The sequence below is a fragment of the Triticum urartu genome, chromosome 2 (genome assembly GCF_003073215.2).
Source record: "Triticum urartu cultivar G1812 chromosome 2, Tu2.1, whole genome shotgun sequence".
Taxonomy (NCBI): Eukaryota; Viridiplantae; Streptophyta; class Magnoliopsida; order Poales; family Poaceae; genus Triticum; species Triticum urartu.
In genome coordinates this window covers 578564416-578586195 of record NC_053023.1, presented here as the reverse complement: position 1 = coordinate 578586195, position 21780 = coordinate 578564416, and the positions used below count along the sequence as shown (strand labels likewise).

The 21780-nt window shown below is 41.6% G+C and overlaps 1 long non-coding RNA gene and 1 pseudogene across 1 annotated transcript; both read left to right on the top strand.

Annotated features, from left to right (window-relative positions):
- The first annotated feature begins 14079 nt into the window (after positions 1-14079).
- Positions 14080-15124, top strand: LOC125537347 (annotated as a pseudogene).
- A 3097-nt stretch (positions 15125-18221) lies between these two features.
- Positions 18222-21292, top strand: LOC125533677. Its single transcript, XR_007294329.1, has 3 exons — positions 18222-18548; positions 18642-19904; positions 20945-21292. It is a non-coding gene; the product is annotated as an uncharacterized LOC125533677 (long non-coding RNA).
- Positions 21293-21780: the final 488 nt, after the last annotated feature.

Sequence of the window (21780 nt, the reverse complement as noted above, 5' to 3'; positions counted from 1 at the left end):
CTGCTCCATTTAGCTTTTTGTCATTTCTGCCATGATTATTGTGTGCATGATATGCCCTAATGCTCTACATATGTTTTGTTAAGGGTTTTGTCATCTTTCCAGAGGTGCAACCCATGTATTTTTGTGATGTGTGTGGTGCCTAGTGCAAGATTGCAAAGTGGTGCACTTGGTAATTCTGTTTTCAGGGACTTAGCATTTCCACTAAGTCCTTGAGCTGTTTATCTCATGTTGTCATATGTTCATGCTGTTTCCTAGTGATCCGTGCCTCTTTTGAGGATGATCAGTAAGGGTGTTTTATTAATTTTGTAGTGCTCTATCCATCCATGTCTTTGTTTCCAATTATGGAGCACCCTAGATTGATTCAATCGAGCTCTACTTTTGCTACTTTGTGAATCTGGGCAGATTGTCAACTTGTTTGCAATTTTGCCGATGATGTTGTAGTTGATCCGTGCATGCTATGCTATTGTTCTTGCCATGTCTAGCTTGCATTTTGTGTGTTCTTGATAGATGTATGCTTAGCTTATCATGACTTGTTCCGTAGTGAGTGCATCGAGCTCGTAAACATGCCTACTTGAGTTATGTTTCAGCATGTGCCAGTTTTCACTAAGTCTAAAAACTGATTATGCTTTTGCTATGTTCACGTGCTTGTTAGTAGATTTTCTGATCCCTTTTGGCTCAAGGTCACTAAGGGACTTTTGTTAAGATATTTGAGTAGCTCCATGCCATGTTTTACTTTGCCATGTTCAGGTCCTGTAGCATGTTGTTTTGTTGCTCCGAAGAGTGCTACTTGGTCTGAAATTCCAGACAAGTGTTAATTTCACTAAGTCTGAGATCTGTTTACCATATGCATTTTTGCCATGCTTGTTTGAACCTGTTAATGGATGATTTGGCCGTAGCTCAGTGCTAGACTTTTGTTAAGAATCTTGTATGCATCCCTGCCATGTATTTTGTTGTCATGTTTGGGTGCTGTAGCATGTTCATCTCATTGCATTTAGATGGCTACTTGCTGTAAATCGCAGACCGGTGTCATATTTGAATCGCTTGCCATTTCCAAACCGTAACTCCGATTCCAGCGTTCTTTATATCAATTTCGTCTCATATTTCCAGTGGCACACTTGGATTCCCAAGTTGAGGCCAGGTTCATGCTTTCCTTGTCAAATCTTGCATATGCATCCCGCATCGCATCCCGCATAGCATATCATCATTGCATCATATTGTTTGATCCTTGCACGTGGTTGATTGTATCCTTGTTGCTTGTTTGTCTTGTTTGGGTAGAGCCGGGAGAAGAGTTCGCTAACGAGGAGACCGTTGAGTTTGCTTTCGAGGATCCAGTCAACTTTGACAGCTTTGCAGGCAAGATGATCATACCCTCGAAATCACTACTATCTTTGCTATGCTAGTTTGCTCGCACTTTTGCTATGCCAATGCTACGATGCCTACCATTTGCTTTCAAGCCTCCCAAATTGCCATGTCAAACCTCTAACCCACCATGTCCTAGCAAACCGTTGATTGGCTATGTTACCGCTTTGCTCAGCCCCTCTTATAGCGTTGCTAGTTGTAGGTGAAGTTTGGAGGCTGTTCCTTGTTGGAACATTTATTTACTTGTTGGGATATCATTATATTGCCATGTTATCTTAATGCATCTATATACTTGGTAAAGGGTGGAAGGCTCAGCCTCTCTCCTAGTGTTTTGTTCCACTCTTGCCGCCCTAGTTTCCGCCATATCGGTGTTATGTTCCCGGATTTTGCGTTCCTTACGTGGTTGGGTTATAATGGGAACCCCTTGACAGTCCGCCTTGAATAAAACTCCTCCAGCAATGCCCAACCTTGGTTTTACCATTTGCCACCTAGCCTTTTCCCTTGGGTTTCGCGGACTCAAGGGTCATCTTATTTTAACCCCCCCCCCGGGCCAGTGCTCCTCTGAGTGTTGGTCCAACCTAGAGCACCGTGCGGGCTCGCCCCTTGGCAACTTGGGTTACGTTGGCTCCCGTACGCTTAGCTTATCCGGTGTGCCCTGAGAACGAGATATGTGCAGCTCCTAACGGGATTTGTCGGCACAGCGGGTGGTGTTGCTGGACTTGTTTTACCATTGTCGGAGTTGTCTTGAAGAACCGAGGTATCGAGTCTGACCGGAACGTCTCGGGAGGAGGTCTATTCCTTCGTTGACCGTGAGAGCTTGTCATGGGCTAAGTTGGGACTCCCCTGTAGGGATTTGAACTTTCGAAAGCCGTGCCCGCGGTTATGGGCAGATGGGAATTTGTTAATGTCCGGTTGTAGATAACTTGAACCTTAACTTAAATTAAAATGAATCAACCGAGTGTGTTACCGTGATGGCCTCTTCTCGGCGGAGTCCGGGAAGTGGACACGGTGTTGGAGTAATGTTTGCGCAGGTTGTCCTCTAGTTTCTCGCTCGCGCTTTGCCTCCTCTTCTCGCTCTCTTTTGTGAATAGGATAGCCACCATATATGCTAGTTGCTTGCTGCAGCTCCACATATATTTTTACCTTACCTTACCTATTAAGCTTAAATAGTCTTGATCGCGAGGGTGCGAGATTGCTGAGTCCCTGTGGCTCACAGATTACTATTACACCAGATGCAGGTCCAGATGATTCCGCTCCAGGTGACGCGCTTGAGCTCAAGTGGGAGTTCAACGAGGACTCTCAGCGATACTATGTTTCTTTTCCTGATGGTCAGTAGTGGTGCCCAGTTGGGGGTGATCGGGACCGTGTCGCATGTTGGGTTATCTTTTATTTTGGCGCCGTAGTCGGGCCATGAGTGTTTGGATGATGTAATGTTATTTATATACCTTGATTGACGTGGCGAGTGTAAGCCAACTATGTTATCCATCTTCATTATCTATATTACATGGGATGTTTGTGATGATTGCCTGACTTGCGACATATGCCTTCAATGCGATTATGCCTCTAAGTCGTGCCTCGACACCTGGGAGATATAGTCGCATCGAGGGTGTTACAATCTTCTCCTATATGAAGTCTTTCGATGAGAAAAAAATGAGAAGGAACTTTTCGGGAGAGACTCCGCCGCCATGAGGCGGAACCTTGGCGGAACCAATCTAGAGCTCCGGCAGAGCTGTTCTGCCAGGGATACTTCCCTCCGGGAGGGGGAAATCATCACCACCGTCATCACCAACGCTCCTCTCATCGGGAGAGGGCAATCTCGATCAACATCTTCACCAGCACCATCTCATCTCCAAACCCTAGTTCATCTCTTGTATCCAATTCTTGTCTCAAAGTCCGGGATTGGTGCTAATAGGTTGCTAGTAGTGTTGATTACTCCTTGTAGTTGATGCTAGTTGGTTTATTTGGTGGAAGATCATATGTTCAGATCCTATATGCATATTATTACCCCTCTGATTATGAACATGAATATGCTTTGTGAGTAATTACGTTTGTTCCTAAGGACAAGGGAGAAGTCTTGCTATTAGTAGTCATGTGAATTTGGTATTCGTTTGATATTTTGATAAGATGTATGTTGTCTAGCCTCTAGTGGTGTTATGTGAACGTCGACTACATAACACTTCACCATTATTTGGGCCTAGAGGAAGGAATTGGGAAGTAATAAGTAGATGATGGGTTGCTAGAGTGACAGAAGCTTAAACCCTAGTTTATGCGTTGCTTCGTAAGGGGCTGATTTGGATCCACATGTTTCATGCTACGGTTAGGTTTACCTTAATAGTTTTGTTGTAGTTGCGGATGCTTGCAATAGAGGTTAATCATAAGTGGGATGCTTGTTCAAGTAAGAACAGCACCCAAGCACAGGTCCACCCACATATCAAATTATCAAAGTATCGAACGCGAATCATATGAACGTGATGAAAATTAGCTTGACGATATTCCCATGTGTCCTCGGGAGCGCTTTTCCTTATATAAGAGTTTGTTCCGGCTTGTCCTTTGCTACAGAAAGGATTGGGCCACCTTGCTGCACTTTATTTACTTTTGTTACTTGTTGCTCGTCACAATTTATCCTATCACAAAACTATCTGTTACCACTTATTTCAGTACTTGCAGAGAATACCATGCTAAAAACCGCTTATCATTTCCTTCTGCTCCTCGTTGGGTTCGACACTCTTACTTATCAAAAGGACTACGATAGATCCCCTATACTTGTGGGTCATCAAGGACGATCAGGAATTAAGCTTGGGGATGCTGATACGTCTCCAACGTATCTATAATTTTTGATTGCTCCATGCTATATTATCTACTATTTTGAATGTTTATGGGCTTTGTTATACACTTTTATATCATTTTTGGGACTAACCTATTAACCCAGAGCCCAGTGCCAGTTTTTGTTTTTATCCTGTTTTAGGGTTTCGAAGAAAAGGAAAATCAAACGGAGTCCAATTGACCTGAAACTTCACGGAACTCATTTTTGGAAGGAAAGAAGCCCAGAAGACTTGGAGTGCACGTCGGGGGACCTGCGAGGAGGCCACGAGGCAAGGGGCGTGCCCACCCCCCTTGGACGCACCCTCCACCCTCGTGGGCCCCTCATGGCCCCCCTGACGTACTTCTTCCGCCTATATATCTCCATATACCCTAAAAACATCCGGGAGCACAATAGATTGGGAGTTCCGCCGCCAAAAGCCTCCGTAGCCACCAAAAGCCAATCTAGACCCGTTCCTGCACCCTGCCGGAGGGGGCAATCTCTCTCCGGTGGCCATCTTCATCATCCCGGTGCTCTCCATGACGATGAGGGAGTAGTTATCCCTCGGGGCTGAGGGTATGTACCAGTAGCTATGTGTTTGATCTCTCTCTCTCTCGTGTTCTTGAGATGATACGATCTTGATGTATCGTGAGCTTTGCTATTATATTTGGATCCTATGATGTTTCTTCCCCCCCCCCTCTACACTCTTGTAATGAATTGAGTTTCCCCTTTGAAGTGATCTTATTCGGATTGAGTATTTAAAGATTTGAGAACACTTGATGTATGTCTTGCCATGCATATCTGTGGTGACAATGGGATACCACGTGATTCACTTGATGTATGTTTTGGTGATCAACTTGCGGGTTCCGCCCATGAACCAATGCATAGGGGTTGGCACACGTTTTCGTCGTGATTCTCCGGTGGAAACTTTGGGGCACTCTTTGAGGTCCTATGTGTTGGTTGAATAGATGAATCTGAGATTGTGTGATGCATATTGTATAATCATGCCCACGGATACTTGAGGTGACATTGGAGTATCTAGGTGACATTAGGGTTTTGGTTGATTTGAGTCTTAAGGTGTTATTCTAGTACGAACTCTAGGGCTGTTTGTGACACTTATAGGAATAGCCCAACGGATTGATTGGAAAGAATAACTTTGAGGTGGTTTCGTACCCTACCATAATCTCTTCGTACGTTCTCCTATATTAGTGACTTTGGAGTGACTCTTTGTTGCATGTTGAGGGATAGTTATGTGATCCAATTATGTTATTATTGTTGAGAGGACTTGCACTAGTGAAAGTATGAACCCTAGGCCTTGTTTCAACGCATTGCAATACCGTTTACGCTCACTTTTATCATTAGTTACCTTGTTGTTTTTATAATTCCATATTACAAATACCTTTATCTACTATCCATATACCACTTGTATCACCATCTCTTCGCCGAACTAGTGCACCTATACAATTTACCATTGTATTGGGTGTGTTGAGGACACAAGAGACTCTTTGTTATTTGGTTGCAGGGTTGCTTGAGAGAGACCATCTTCATCCTACGCCTCCTACGGATTGATAAACCTTAGGTCATCCACTTGAGGGAAATTTGCTACTGTCCTACAAACCTCTGCACTTGGAGGACCAACAACGTCTACAAGAAGAAGGTTGTGTAGTAGACATCACGGACTTGCACTAGTGAAAGTATGAACCCTAGGCCTTGTTTCCTATCATTGCAATACCATTTATGCTCACTTTTACCATTAGTTACCTTGCTGTTTTTATATTTTCAGATTACAAAAACTATTATCTACTATCCATATACCACTTGTATCACCATCTCTTCGCCGAACTAGTGCACCTATACAATTTACCATAGTATTGGGTGTGTTGGGGACACAAGAGACTCTTTGCTATTTGGTTGCAGGGTTGCTTGAGAGAGACCATCTTAATCCTACGCCTCCTACGGATTGATAAACCTTAGGTCATCCACTTGAGGGAAATTTGCTACTATCCTACAAACCTCTGCACTTGGAGGCCCAACAACGTCTAAAAGAAGAAGGTTGTGTAGTAGACATCAAGCTCTTTTCTGGCGCCGTTGCCGGGGAGGTGAGTGCTTGAAGGTATATATTTAGATCTTGCAATCGAGTCTTTTAGTTTCTTGTTTTATCACTAGTTTAGTTTGTAAAAGAAAACTATAAAAATGGAATTGAGTTTGTCTCATACGCTTCACCTTTTTAATATCTTTCATAAGTATGATGGAAAGGATAATTGTGCTCAAGTGCTAGAAGAAGAAATCTATAAAATGTTTGGCACTAAATCTTTGAATGATGAGCATGATTGCAATGTTATTAGTACGAATTCTTTGAATATCCATGATACTAATGATGATTGCACTAGTTATGATGTCTCCTATAAACATGTCAATTTTTGTGGAGTACATTGGGTTTGTACGAACACACCAAATAGGGAAGATAGATATTGCAAGAGGCATAAGTACTTAGAAACTAAATTGTTTCAAGAAAGGCTAGATGAATGTGCTGAAAATTTAAATTATATTGGCCATACTTGTGAGCTTTGCAATGAACATGATCATTTCAATACCCAATGCAAATTGTTTCATGATCGTATCATGTCCAAAAATTGTGATGACTTGATTTCCCTTGCACATCATAATGAACTTAGTTTGCTTTTGGGTTATGAAGAAATGAAACGTATAACTAAGGATATTCCAAAATTTGCCCTTGATAGAGTTCTTCATTTTGATCTAGAGGAAATTTATATGTATTGTACGGTGAATTGTATTGAAAATCCTTATATTTCCAACTACATAAAGAAAAAAAACAAATAGAAGATGAAGAGAATAATAATGAAAGGGAAGAGGCTTCCCAATACCCTCCTATTATTTCTTATGATGAATCAGGTAACGAGGAGGAGCCTCCTATTCAACCAATCTCATTAATAAGGAGCTCCAAAAAGAGGATCGAACCCACACATGATGTGGTGAAGAAAAAGAAAAGAAAAAGGAAGAGAGGTAAGAAGATATCTCTCCCAAATAATGCTGCTCCTATTACTATTGTGCATAATTAAAATATAATTGTGGAAGATAATGATACTTCTTATGATCTTGAAAATCTTTTTGGCACTTGCTTCGAAGAATATGATAATTGCTATACTATTGGTGCTATCCATACTATTAATGATGAGAGTGATTATGCTTATGATATGAAAAGTCCCAAGCTTGGGGATGCTATGTTTGATGAAGATGATGTTTTTGAGAATATATTTGCTGCAATTAATGTTTGTCCCAAGCTTGGGGAAGCTATTATTAATGAAGATGATATTTTTAGTCTACCAAGTTTTGATATGCAAGTTTATAATGATGATAGCATGCCTCCTACTTATGATGATTATTCTGATGATACTTATGCTATAAAAGTAGTGATTATATTTATAAAAATTGTCATGATTATGATTATCCCTTCTCTGAACATTACTATTTTAATGTGGAAACAATTTATAGTATTCGAGTTTCCTATGATACTCCCACTATTCCGAATGAGAAGAATTTTGCTTATGTGGAGAGTAATAAATTTTCTATGCTTGTAGATCATGAAAAGAATGCTTTAGGTGCTGGTTATATTGTTGAATTCATTCATGATGCTACTGAAAATTATTATGAGGGAGGAATATATGCTTGTAGGAATTGCAATAATATCAAGTTTCCCCTCTATGTGCTTAAAATCTTGAAGTTATGCTTGTTTTACCTTCCTATGCAAGTTGATTCTTGTTCCCATAAATTGTTTGCTCACAAAATCTCTATGCATAGGAAGTGGGTTAGACTTAAATGTGCTAGTCATATTCTTCATGATGCTCTCTCTATATTTCAATTCTTATCTTTTATGTGAGCATCATTGAAATCATCATGCCTAGCTAGGGGCGTTAAACGATAGCGCTTGTTGGGAGGCAACCTAATTTTATTTTTGTTCCTTGCTTTTTATTCCTGTTTAGTAATAAATAATTCATATATCCTCTGTTTAGATGTGGTTTTATAATTTTAATTAGTGTTTGTGCCAAGTAGAACTATGGGGAAGACTTGGGAGAAGTCTTGTTGATCATGCTGTAAAAAACAGAAACTTTAGCGCTCACGAGAATTGCTTCCATTTTTATTTGGATAGTGATATTTAGTTAATTCTTTTTGCATATGATTAATAGATAAATTACTCAGGTCCCTAAATTTATTTGAGAATTTTATGAGTTCCAGAAGTATACGTATGATTCAGATTACTACAGACTGTTCTGTTTTTGACAGATTCTGTTTTTCATGTGTTGTTTACTTATTTTGATGAATCTATGGCTAGTAAAATAGTTTATAAACCATAGAGAAGTTAGAATACAGTAGGTTTAAAACCAATATAAATAAATAATGAGTTCATTACAGTACCTTGAAGTGGTGATTTAATTTCTTATACTAACGGAGCTTACGAGTTTTCTGTTAAGTTTTCTGTTGTGAAGTTTTGGGTAAGGATTCGATGGACTATGGAATAAGGAGTGGCAAGAGCCTAAGCTTGGGGATGCCCAAGGCACCCCAAGGTAATATTCAATGACAACCAAGATCCTAAACTTGAGGATGCCCCGGAAGGCATCCCCTCTTTCGTCTTCGTTCATCGGTAACTTTACTTGGAGCTATATTTTTATTCGCCACATGATATGTGTTTTGCTTGGAGAGTCATTTTATTTTATTTTAGTTTTGCTTGCTGTTTGAATAAAATACCAAGATCTGAAATTATTAAATGTTAGAGAGTCTTCACATAGTTGCATAATTATTCGACTACTCATTGATCTTCACTTAAATTTTTCGGAGTAGTTTGTCATTTGCTCTAGTGCTTCACTTATATCTTTTAGAGCATGATGGTGGTTTTATTTTGAAGAAATAGATGAACTATCATGCTTCACTTAGATTATTTTGAGAGTCTTAAATAGCATGGTAATTTTCTTAAAATAATAATATGCTAGGTATTCAAGAATAATAAAATTCTCTTATGAGTGTGTTGAATACTATGAGAAGTTTGATACTTGATAATTGTTTTGAGATATGGAGATGGTGATATTAGAGTCATGCTAGTTGAGTGGTTACGAATTTGAGAAATACTTGTGTTGAAGTTTGTGATTCCTGTAGCATGCACGTATGGTGAACCGTTATATGATGAAGTCGGAGCATGATTTATTTATTGATTGTCTTCCTTATGAGTGGCGGTCGGGGACGAGCAATGGTCTTTTCCTACCAATCTATCCCCTAGGAGCATGCGCGTAATACTTTGCTTTAATAACTTGTAGGTTTTTGCAATAAGTATATGAGTTCTTTATGACTAATGTTGAGTCCATGGATTATACGCACTCTCACCCTTCCACCTTTGCTAGCTTCTCTAATACCACGCACCTTTCGTCGGTATCTTACACCTACCATATACCTTCCTCAAAACAGCCACCATACCTACCTATTATGGCATCTCCATAGCCATTCCGAGATATATTGCCATGCAACTTTCCACCGTTCCGTTTATGACACACTCCATCATTGTCATATTGCTTAGCATGATCATGTGGTTGACATAGTATTTGTGGCAAAGCCACCGTTCATAATTCTTTCATACTTGTCACTCAAGCATCATTGCATATCCCGGTACATCGCCGGAGGCATTCACATAGAGTCATATTTTGTTCTAAGTATCGAGTTCTAATTGTTGAGTTGTAAGAAAAATAAAAGTGTGATTATCATCATTATTAGAGCATTGTCCCAGTGAGGAAAGTATGATGGAGACTATGATTCCCCCATAGGTCGGGATGAGACTCTGGACGAAAAATAAATAAAAGAGGCCAAAGAAGCCCAAATAAAAAAAGGGAGAGAAAGAAAAGAGGCCATAAAAAAGGGAGAAAAGTCCCAAATAAAAAAATGAGAGAAAAAGAGAGAAGGGACAATGTTACTATCCTTTTACCACACTTGTGCTTCAAAGTAGCACCATGATCTTCATAGTAGAGAGTCTCTCATGTTATCACTTTCATATGCTAGTGGGAATTTTTCATTATAGAACTTGGCTTGTATATTCCAATGACGGGCTTCCTCAAAATGCCCTAGGTCTTCATGAGCAAGCAAGTTGGATGCACACCCACTTAGTTTCTTTTTGAGCTTTCATATACTTATAGCTCTAGTGCATCCGTTGCATGGAAATCCCTACTCACTCACATTGATATCTATTGATGGGCATCTTCATAGCCCTTTGATACGCCTAGTTGATGTGAGACTATCTTCTCCTTTTTGTCTTCTCCACAATCACCATTCTATTCCACCTATAGTGCTATGTCCATGGCTCACGCTCATGTATTGCGTGAAGATTGAAAAAGTTTGAGAACGTCAAAACTATGAAACAATTGCTTGGCTTGTCATCGGGGTTGTCCATGATTTAAATATTTTGTGTGGTGAAGATAGAGCATAGCCAGACTATATGATTTTGTAGGGATAGCTTTCTTTGGCCATGTTATTTTGAGAAGACATGATTACTAGGTTAGTATGCTTGAAGTATTATTATTTTTATGTCAATATTAAACTCTTATCTTGAATCTTTCGGATCTGAATATTCATGCCAAAATTAAGAAGAATTATATTGAAATTATGCCAAGTAGCACTCTGCATCAAAAATTCTATTTTTATCATTTACCTACTCGAGGACGAGCAGGAATTAAACTTGGGGATGCTGATACGTCTCCAATGCATCTATAATTTTTTATTGCTCCATGCTATATTATCTACTGTTTTGGATGTTTATGGGCTTTATTATACACTTTTATATCATTTTTGGGACTAACCTATTAACCCAGAGCCCAGTGCCACTTGCTGTTTTTACCTTGTTTTAGGGTTTCGAAGAAAAGGAAAACCAAACGGAGTCCAATTGACCTGAAACTTCACGGAACCCATTTTTGGAAGGAAGAAAGCCCAGAAGACTTGAAGTGCACGTAAGGGAAGCTTCGAGGAGGCCACGAGGTAGGAGGGCGCGCCCACCCCCCTGGGCATGCCCTCCACCCTCGTGGGCCCCTCATGGCTCCCCTAACGTATCTCTTTCACCCATATATACCCACGTACTCTAAAACTATCGGGGAGCACAATAGATCGGGAGTTCCATCGCCAGAAGCCTCCGTAGCCACCGAAAGCCAATCTAGACCCGTTCCGGCACCCTGCCGGAGGGGGCAATCCCTCTCCGGTGGCCATCTTGATCATCCCGGTGCTCTCCATGACGAGGAGAGAGTAGTTCTCCCTCGGGGCTGAGGGTATGTACCAGTAGCTATGTGTTTGATCTCTCTCTCTCTCTCGTGTTCTTGAGGTGTTACGATCTTGATGTATCGCGAGCTTTGCTATTATATTTGGATCCTATGATGTTTTCTCCCCCCTCTACTCTCTTGTAATGGATTGAGTTTTACCCTTGAAGTAATCTTATCGGATTGAGTCTTTAAAGATTTGAGAACAATTGATGTATGTCTTGCCGTGCGTATCTGTCGTGACAATGGGATATCACGTGATTCACTTGATGTATGTTTTGGTGATCAACTTGCGGGTTCCGCCCATGAACCTATGCATAGGGGTTGGCACACGTTTTCGTCATGATTCTCCAGTAGAAACTTTGGGGCACTCTTTGAGGTTCTATGTGTTGGTTGAATAGATGAATCTGAGATTGTGTGATGCATATCGTATAATCATACCCACGGATACTTGAGGTGATATTGGAGTATCTAGGTGACATTAGGGTTTTGGTTGATTTGTGTCTTAAGGTGTTATTCTAGTACGAACTCTAGGGCTGTTTGTGACACTTATAGAAATAGCCCAACGGATTGATTGGAAAGAATAACTTTGAGGTGGTTTCGTACCCTACCATAATCTCTTCGTTCGTTCTTCGCTATTGGTGGTTTTGGAGTGACTCTTTGTTGCATGTTGAGGGATAGTTATGTGATCCAATTATGATATTATTGTTGAGAGGATTTGCACTAGTGAAAGTATGAACCCTAGGCCTTGTTTCCTATCATTGCAATACCGTTTATGCTCACTTTTTCCATTAGTTACCTTGCTGTTTTTATATTTTCAGATTACAAAAACTATTATCTACTATCCATATACCACCTGTATCATCATCTCTTCGCCGAACTAGTGCACCTATACAATTTACCATTGTATTGGGTGTGTTGGGGACACAAGAGACTCTTTGCTATTTGGTTGCAGGGTTGCTTGAGAGAGACCATCTTAATCCTACGCATCCTACGGATTGATAAACCTTAGGTCATCCATTTGAGGGAAATTTGCTACTGTCCTACAAACCTCTGCACTTGGAGGCCCAACAATGTCTACAAGAAGAAGGTTGTGTAGTAGACATCAGGTGCGCGGTATTAGAGAGACCAGCAAAGGTGGAAGGGTGAGAGTGCGTATAATTCATGGACTCAACATTAGTCATAAAGAACTCATATACTTATTGCAAAAATCTACAAGTTATCAAAGCAAAGTATTACACGCATGCTCCTAGGGGGGTAGATTGGTAGGAAAAGACCATCGCTCGTCCCCGACCGCCACTCATAAGGAAGACAATCAAAAAAATAAATCATGCTCCGACTTCATCACATAACGGTTCACCACACGTGCATGCTACGGGAATCACAAACTTTAACACAAGTATTCTTCAAATTCACAACTACTCAACTAGCACAACTTTAATATCACCATTTTCATATCTCAAAACAATTATCAAGCATCAAACTTCTCATAGTATTCAACACACTCATAAGAAAGTTTTATTACTAATCTTATATACCAAGCATATTAGGATTTTAAGCAAATTACCATGCTATTAAGACTCTCAAAATAATCTAAGTGAAGCATGAGAGATCAATAGTTTCTATAAAACAAATCCACCATCGTGCTCTAAAAGATATAAGTGAAGTACTAGAGCAAAACTACATAACTCAAAAGATATAAGCAAAGCACATAGAGTATTCTAACAAATTCCAAATCATGTATGGCTCTCTAAAAAGGTGTGGTAAACTAAAAGCAAAGACTCAAATAATACAAGACGCTCCAAGCAAAACACATATCATGTGGCGAATAAAATATAGCTCCAAGTAAAGTTACCGATAGAAGTAGACGAAAGAGGGGATGCCTTCCGGGGCATCCCCAAGCTTTGGCTTTTAGGTGTCCTTAGATTATCTTGGGGGTGCCATGGGCATCCCCAAGCTTAGGCTCTTGCCACTCCTTGTTCCATAATCCATCAAATCTTTACCCAAAACTTGAAAACTTCACAACACAAAACTTAAAGTAGAAAATCTCGTGAGCTCCGTTAGCGAAAGAAAATAAAAGACCACTTCAAGGTACTGTAATTAACTCATTCTTTATTTATATTGGTGTTATACCTACTGTATTCCAACTTCTCTATGGTTTATAAACTATTTTACTATCCATAGATTCATCAAAATAAGCAAACAATACACGAAAAAAAGAATCTGTCAAAAACAGAACAGTCTGTAGTAATCTGTAGCTAGCTCAAGATCTGGAAACGCAAAAATTCTAAAATAAATTTCTGGACGTGAGGAATTTATCTATTAATCATCTGAAAAAAGAATTAACTAAATAGAACTTTCCAAATAAAAATGACAGCAGTTCTCGTGAGCGCTAAAGTTTCTGTTTTTTACAGCAAGTTCAACAAGACTTTCCCCAAGTCTTGCCAACGGTTCTACTTGGCACAAACACTAATTAAACACAAAAAACACAACCAAAACAGAGGCTAGATAAATTATTTATTACTAAACAGGAGCAAAAAGTAAGGAATAGAAATAAAATTAAGTTGCCTTCCAACAAGCGCTATCGTTTAACACCCCTAGCAAGAATCTCTACTCCTAATGGAGCAGTTGGTAGCCTGGTACTCCGGTTTTATTTTCGTCCGGTTTTATTTCGTCCCACCTCCCACCACTCCGTACTACTGGTTTTTTTATCTATCTACAAATCTCCCATCCCACTGGTTTAAGCCGGTTATCAATTTTTGGTAATGCAATAAAAGTCATACGGGAATAAATCATATCACGGTCGGCAGTTAATCTCAAACCTGCCAAGAGATTTGGTAACAGAATAAATTCAAAAGGAAGGGTGGGGGAATGTTCCTATACATAAGGATGGTAATCTCCATCGCATACCATTTACTCCAGAATCAATCGCATTAATAATCTCCATCGCATAAATAATTACTCCAAAATCAATCACAATCATAATCTACATCGCATAATTAACTTTTTCCTATGACCACCTCGCTCCACCAATCCCACCTGCCGTTTTCTACCATCACGATCGATTTTCTCGCGTCCTCTCCTGCACACACAAAAATATAGGCCCAGCCTCGACCGTGGGCTGGGACTCATCCGCCGCGCACCGCCTGCTCTGCAACGACGCCCAACGCAACCTCTTCTTTGATGCCCCCGCGCACCCCTCGCCGCCGCCACCGACGCCCTGCGCGTTCGCCTCTACGGCCTTGGTGATTGCACCCGCTTTCGTGACGTCCTCGCGCTCAAGCGCCGCCGGCGCATCCACGCCTGCGTCAGCCATGCCGAGGAGGTTGAGGAGCCCCTCGAGCCGGCCCTCGCCCTCGCCTACGTCAACGACCCCGCCCATCTTGGCGGGGTCGATTCCCCCATCGCCCGACTCACCTCCGACGAGTATGGCGTCGGTGGGTACGCCGCGTCGTTCGTATGCTTGGCAGGTTCCAGAACACCCCGCGACATGTATGAGGCTGCTAAGCTTGACCATGGCGAGGGGCTCGTGCTCGAGCTCGACGAGATGCAATTCGATCTCGGAACCAACTACGAGCTGGATGGTGAGACTGCAGAGCAGGCAGGGGGCGCGACGAAGATGGAAGTGGCGGCAGTTCAAGCTTGTCGCTGCCGAAGACCCTAGAGAGGTGCGTGAAGAGACCTGGTTAGATTTGTTGGGCCCCACTGGTAGATGCTCCATGTCTCCTCCTCTGGTTCCTTGTGCATTATTGGGTTGTCTTAATTTTCAGTCTGGAACACGTAGCCGTGAATTTTTTTGATTAATATTGATGTCATCGTTACATATTGGTACCGGGTAGATTTGATGTATTATCGTTAAGCTCTCACGACCAGGCCTGGTTTTACAGATGTTGAGCGCACCGGTTCCTGTTCATTTACAACACAGCCATGCGATCTATCTCTACTCCTAATGGACGACTTGGTTGAATAGTCCCCCCCACTTTCAACCGATTTATTTTCAACCGGTTTATTTTCAACCGGTTTTTTCCATCAAATTACCCCCACCCCCACGCCCACCCACCGAAACGCGCCCAGCGAACCGTGGAGAGATCCGTTGATTTGGCTAAGGTAGGAAAGAATCTATTATTTGTTTGCTAAAGAAAATTGCATTAATGGAAGAGATCCGTTGATTTGGCTAAGGTAGGAAAGAATCTATTCTTTGTTTCCTAAAGAAAAATTGCATTAATGAGAGAGATCCGTTGATTTGGCTAAGGTAGGAAAGAATCTATTATTTGTTTCCTAAAGCAAATTGCATTAATGGAAGAGATCCGTTGATTTGGCTAAGGTAGGAAAGAATCTATTATTTGTTTGTTAAAGCAAATTGCATTAATGAAAGAGATCCGTTGATTTGGCTAAGGTAGGAAAGAATCTATTATTTGTTTCCTAAAGAAAATTGCATTAATGAGAGAGATCCGTTGATTTGGCTAAGGTAGGAAAGAATCTATTATTTATTTCCTAAAGCAAATTGCATTAATGGAAGAGATCCGTTGATTTGGCTAAGGTAGGAAAGAATCTATTATTTGTTTGCTAAAGCAAATTGCATTAATGAAAGAGATCTGTTGATTTGGCTAAGGTAGGAAAGAATCTATTATTTGTTTCCTAAAGAAAATTGCATTAATGAGAGAGATTTGTTGATTTGGCTAAGGTAGGCGGTTTTTGCGGTTCCTGGCGGCTCAATGTGAGGTGGGGCGAGGTACAAAAAAATATCATGGAAGGTGGGACGAAAAAAAACCTGGGAGGTGGGAGTCGTCCCTGGTTAACCTATGAAATTTCATAGATTTTTTTAGGATGAAAAAAAACCAGTGGAGGTGGGACGAAAATTGACCGGCGAAGACTACCACCTCCCACTACTGACTTTTTTTCGTCCGGTTTTATTTCATCCCACCTCCCACTACTGACTTTTTTCTTAATTAATAACTCCACCCTCCTGCTGGTTTTTTTTCTAATCTAATTCAATCTATTGATCCTTCCTTAGTCACAATGCACTTACATGTAGCCCCGACAGATCGGTTTCCATATGAAATAAAACACAATCATCAATCAATCCTTGGTTCTCTTTTATAGGACTTGTTGCCATACATGAACCATACGATAACTTCCATATACAAAATAAAGGGAAACACAATCAGGTTTCCTTCCTTTCCAAAGTTCTAGCCACCGACCCCCTCCCCAGACCGCGTTCTTTTTCCCATGCCACCATCGACAATCTGCTCTCCCATTTCCTCGTCCTCCCCACGTTGTGAAGTTCCAACGCACAACTACACAAACACCAGTGACATAGAAAACCACCGCCTCCTCCTCCGCGCCACCGCCTACTCTATTTTTCCCCTCTGTGTGGCGACCTGAATGGAAGGCGGTGGATCTGGGATGCGCCTGGTTCCACAAGACGTCGGCGTAAGGAAGGATGGAAAACCACCGGCTGGATGGCCAAGGGTGGCCCATTGAAGGTTTGAAACCTCCTATGGCGTAATTTTGTGCAACCTGCATGAAGATTGTAGGAGCTATCCATGTGGTCGTTCCATCAGCAACAAGTACGTATTGGATAGCACATAATTTGAAATTCTTGACGGAGTTGACTGACCATGACTTTGACTCTCACAATGTTGCATGTTCTTCGGAGTTGACTGGTGGCGTTTTTAGGTTATTACTACCATGAAGATGAGAGGAACATCGAGAAAAATCCTTTCCCTAAAAAATGGATGGGAGGAATATCTTGGTCTATGATTTCATGATGAATAGGACCCTGAGGAAGCAGTGGATGATGCCCTGCTGATTCTCTTTGAATTCGGCTACTGTGGGAATGTGTATAGTCAGGCTTGGAGTGAGCGCTCCATGCATGTGTGTCAGTGGCACTCAGAGATTGGTTGTGCCGCTTTTGTGAGGGTGTGTGGGAGTGGTGTGCTTGAGACAGGCCAATCTCGTGAGCAGGTGCGGAGATGAGTTGCACAAGAGAAACATTGGTGGGATGAACCCAAACCTTTTCTAAATATGAATTATCCTTCCTTCTTAGAAAAACATGTTTTGAGTAAAGTTATCTTTACTGTAGACATATATTGACAATTAATCAAGTATCAACATCATTGCATGCTTATTGTGTGGAATGTGTGTCCCAATGTTGACAGAAGGTTATAAAAAGATTGTCTTGGAATTATAATTTTCTTGGGAGATATTGCCCTGAATTCTCATTTCTCATCAGAAATTTAGTATCCATTTTCGTTGATCTTATTTGCAACATGTACAAGTCAGTAATAATCTAAGGGGGTGCCCTACCGGAGAAGATTATGATAGTTGGACAAGAAACTTGGTACTGTCGTGCAAGGTAGAGGTAGGAGAAATAGGAGATAAAAGCATGCATTGGTGGGAGAAGAAGTCGAGTGTCGCCGTGGTAGCTCAGACATGGAGTGTGGAGAAAGACCAATGACGAGATGTAATGTACCTACTAAATTATGACCATGAGATATCATCCCATAAAAATAGTCTTTGAACTCTCATGCCACATGAATTTTCTTTTTGTATATATATATTTGTTAGTCCGTGGCAACGCACGGACACTTAGCTAGTCCCTAATAGACGAGTTCGTAAGTCGTTCGTTCATCCTCCCATCGATCGACTTCCCCACCCCCGTCGATCCCCACTCCACCAAGCCCCACATGGGCCCAACCTAACAAGCCCATGACCGAAAGCCCATGCACGTCACTTGCCTGCTCCCATCCCTACCACGAACTAGCGGCGCGCTAGGGTTAGCGCCACCACCAGCCACACCCGCCGCTCGGCTCCTCGCCGGACACCCATGTGCTCTCGTGCGCAGCTGCCACCTCGCCGCCTCCAGCCGTCGCTGTCCTTGGCCCATCTCCAACACCGTCAACGCACCACCGGCCGCCTCCCTCGCCACGTCCCTGCTGCAAGCTCCCTGATGCCTCTCCACGTCGGTCTTCCTCCTCCTCTCCCACCTAGCTGACCTCTGCCGCATCGCCTACTCCCACCGGCTGCGCAGCTCCTCGTTGCCATGGACGGGTTCAACTCCAATCCCAATGTTCTTCATCTTCAAGGTTCAACTGCTCATGTTTAAAGATTTTCTATTTTGGGTGCGAGTTCATACTAATTGTACAATGATTCACGTAAGTTGGTGCATATTTAATCAGGAAATTTGGAGCTTGTTTGGTTCAGTGCCTACGGCTGCCCTGCCAATTATTTGGCGTTGACCGATGGGGTGGGCTGGCGTTTGGATTGCAGCCAAATTTTAGAATCCCAACCAATATTTTGGTCACCTGCTGCAACATGTAGTGATTCTGGCGCACGCGTGGTGGCGAGAACTTGGCGGCAAATTCGATGGCCAAAAAATTGGCACGCCACTGTTTTGGTAGGGCTCTTGTGGCCATCATACAAACAGGCCCTTGGTAATAGAAATCCCCCTCCATTGCCTCTGTTCGATTTTGGTAGCTATCCTTGTTGTAGATCATATGGTTGTCATCTTCATATGTCATATGATATATAATTGATGCAAAATGCAGCTGACCCAACGTGTATCTGAAACCATTTACCTGCAGTTGTGTCAGCTGCATTTGTCTTCAGATACACGTTGGGATATCTGAATATGACTAAAGATGTTTGAAGAAATTGATGGCCAAAACGGTGGTATCTCTTTGGCCAGATGACTGGACCATCTTCCATGATCCAGAGGAAGCACCTCTCGCACAGACATTTATATTGTGGACCATGGGTGTTCAAGATTATATTGCAGTTTGGGCAATTGTGAGACGTCTATCACCATGAATTGCTTAGATGATGCACCAAAGTGGACCGATTTTGTATTCATGGACTTTGATATTTTTATTGATCTCATGGTTGTGAACATCAATGGTGTAAAGTATATGTATTGCTGGTCATGGATAAATCTTTACCGAGTTTTCATTTTATCATGTACATTTCAAGTCTTGCTTGCCAAATTTCCACAAGTTCTTGTTAAATTGTTTAACTGCCTCATGTTTGTTCTTCATTATTCCATATCAAAGTGATGTCGTCCAATGCGTCTGTTCCTGTCTGATGTAGAAATTGCTTTCCATGAGGCATGCCCTGAAGATGATACAATATCATTCCTCTTGGTGCCCGTGCTAATATAACTCTTATTTTCAAAAAACAATTTCTTTGTATTTGGGAGCAAGATATTAGGTAGAAATCTTTTGGTGAACTGCAGATTTAAGCGTCTCTGGCGAGTTCTTTGTCGGTCAGCTCCACCTCCCTTAGCGCTTGACCTAGCAGATGTGTGTGCGTGTGCAGATCACCCATGTCTCCACTACGCCACCTACTGTTGGATGGCACTGGCCGTCCAAGCGTGTGGAACTGGAAGGACTGTCCGTCATGGCGGCACAGCTCATCTCGGAGGAGAAAAGACCAAGGTCTTGTAGGTAACATCCCATCAACTACCTGTCTACTAAATAGAAAGCTTCCATCTTGATGTAATTTTCTGGAGGTTAATCCTACTTGCTTGTTTGATAAACCTTGTCATATGCTTCATGTGAGGTTTCTTGTATTGGTAGCAAGCAATGAGTTACTATATATGATATCATATTCCAAATACAATTATTGAACTCATCAGTTCAGCAGATCCTACATAAAAGGTGAAGTGAACACACAGCATGCATTTGCTTTGGTTTATGGTTTTTTACAGCGTCACTGAGTTTGCCAAAAGAAATTCGCCCAAAACAAACATCACGACACTCTGTTTTAGCCTAAACAGAAGCGGCTTCAGTTTCTGACATCTCTGAATTTTAAGAATAGTAGGACAGGATCTGCAATTGCACTTTGCAAGTTTTACTGATTTCTTGTGCAAGATCCTAAAACAGTTTACCATTTGATCCCTAGATTTTCTTATATTGTTGATGTTTCTTCCAAATAAATATACAATATGTTTGGGGTTTATCTTAGTGCCTAGCATGGTGCAACAGTTATATTTTTCTTCAACGACGGTGAAAGAGCTATAACTTATACCGATCTCTGATTCAGGTTCTTTTTCTCTATGGAGGGCACTGTAACTATGTCATGGTCAGAACATTGATCCTGTTAGTAATTTAGTCTATATTATTTAGTTTCAAAAGAAATTTTCTCTTGAGTGAGAAGTTTCCATTTCTCTTGAGTGAGAAATTTCCGGAGGGCGGCGGTGTTGAAGGGACCCGCTGGCGCTGGCCAAGATCCCGATCGATGGGCGTGCCTGGTCGCTGGAGCCAGATCGTGCGTCGGCTTGGGGGCAACTCGGGGATGTCCACAACAGTGCGCGACGGGGACCGAGCGTCGGGGCATGTCGCGGGTTCCGGTTGAGGGCTTGATCATATAACTGAATTATTATTGCTTGGTTTGATCAGAACATTGAACACTAGAGCTGAATTGAATCTCTTCACAAGATTCACTTTGATACAGCTATTTTCTTAATGACAGTCTTCATGTGAAGGTTTCAAGTACTACATATAGGAGGAGGCAGGAGTGGCTGCAATCTTGCTACAAAATGACACTTACGGAGCTTCTTTACCTAACATGGCCAAGAAGTCAGCGTAGAGTATAGCCGGTAGGATACATATCTGCAGAGTGCATGTAGTGTGTGTGTCAGATATACAGTGGGAAAACACGACAATGCAAGTGTCAGATCCTATTCTTGATGCAATTTTGCGACTCTATTTTGGACTCTAAGCAATTGGTTGATGTTAAGCTGAAACTCGGATCAGTCTTGTGGCTCTTCTGTACCTATATGCCTAGATTATTTACTAATGGTATATGAACTATATCTTCCTGTATAGGATGATCAATTTCAAGGAATAGAAAGACTATGGTTTTGATTTTTATCATGTTTTTGTGATTAGCTTCCTGGTAGACTGGACTTCCAGTTATCCGCTAGACTAAATAATTTCTAGCTATTTTTTAAATATTGATTAGTACACAGAGATGAATTATGTTGGTCTCAAAATGAAACACATTTCTTGGATGCCTTGACTGTATGCATACTTGTGTTATATGTGATGCGCTCACGATATATGATAGATGGTGTCTTCCTTTTTATAGCTTGATTAGATGCAACTGTGGACGTTTAATTACAACTAGACATGGTGGCGCGCTCCGCCGCGCCTGGAAAGAACTGTAGTTTGTGGGAGACTTCAGGTGGCCTGGTCCTTACAGCATCGTTGGTGGCCTGATTTTGTGTGTGGCTGGTACCTTATCTATTTTTTTCCTGGGAACGGTCAAAATGGGCTGTATGCTGATAGCTGTGGACGGGGAAATACATGAATGAACCCA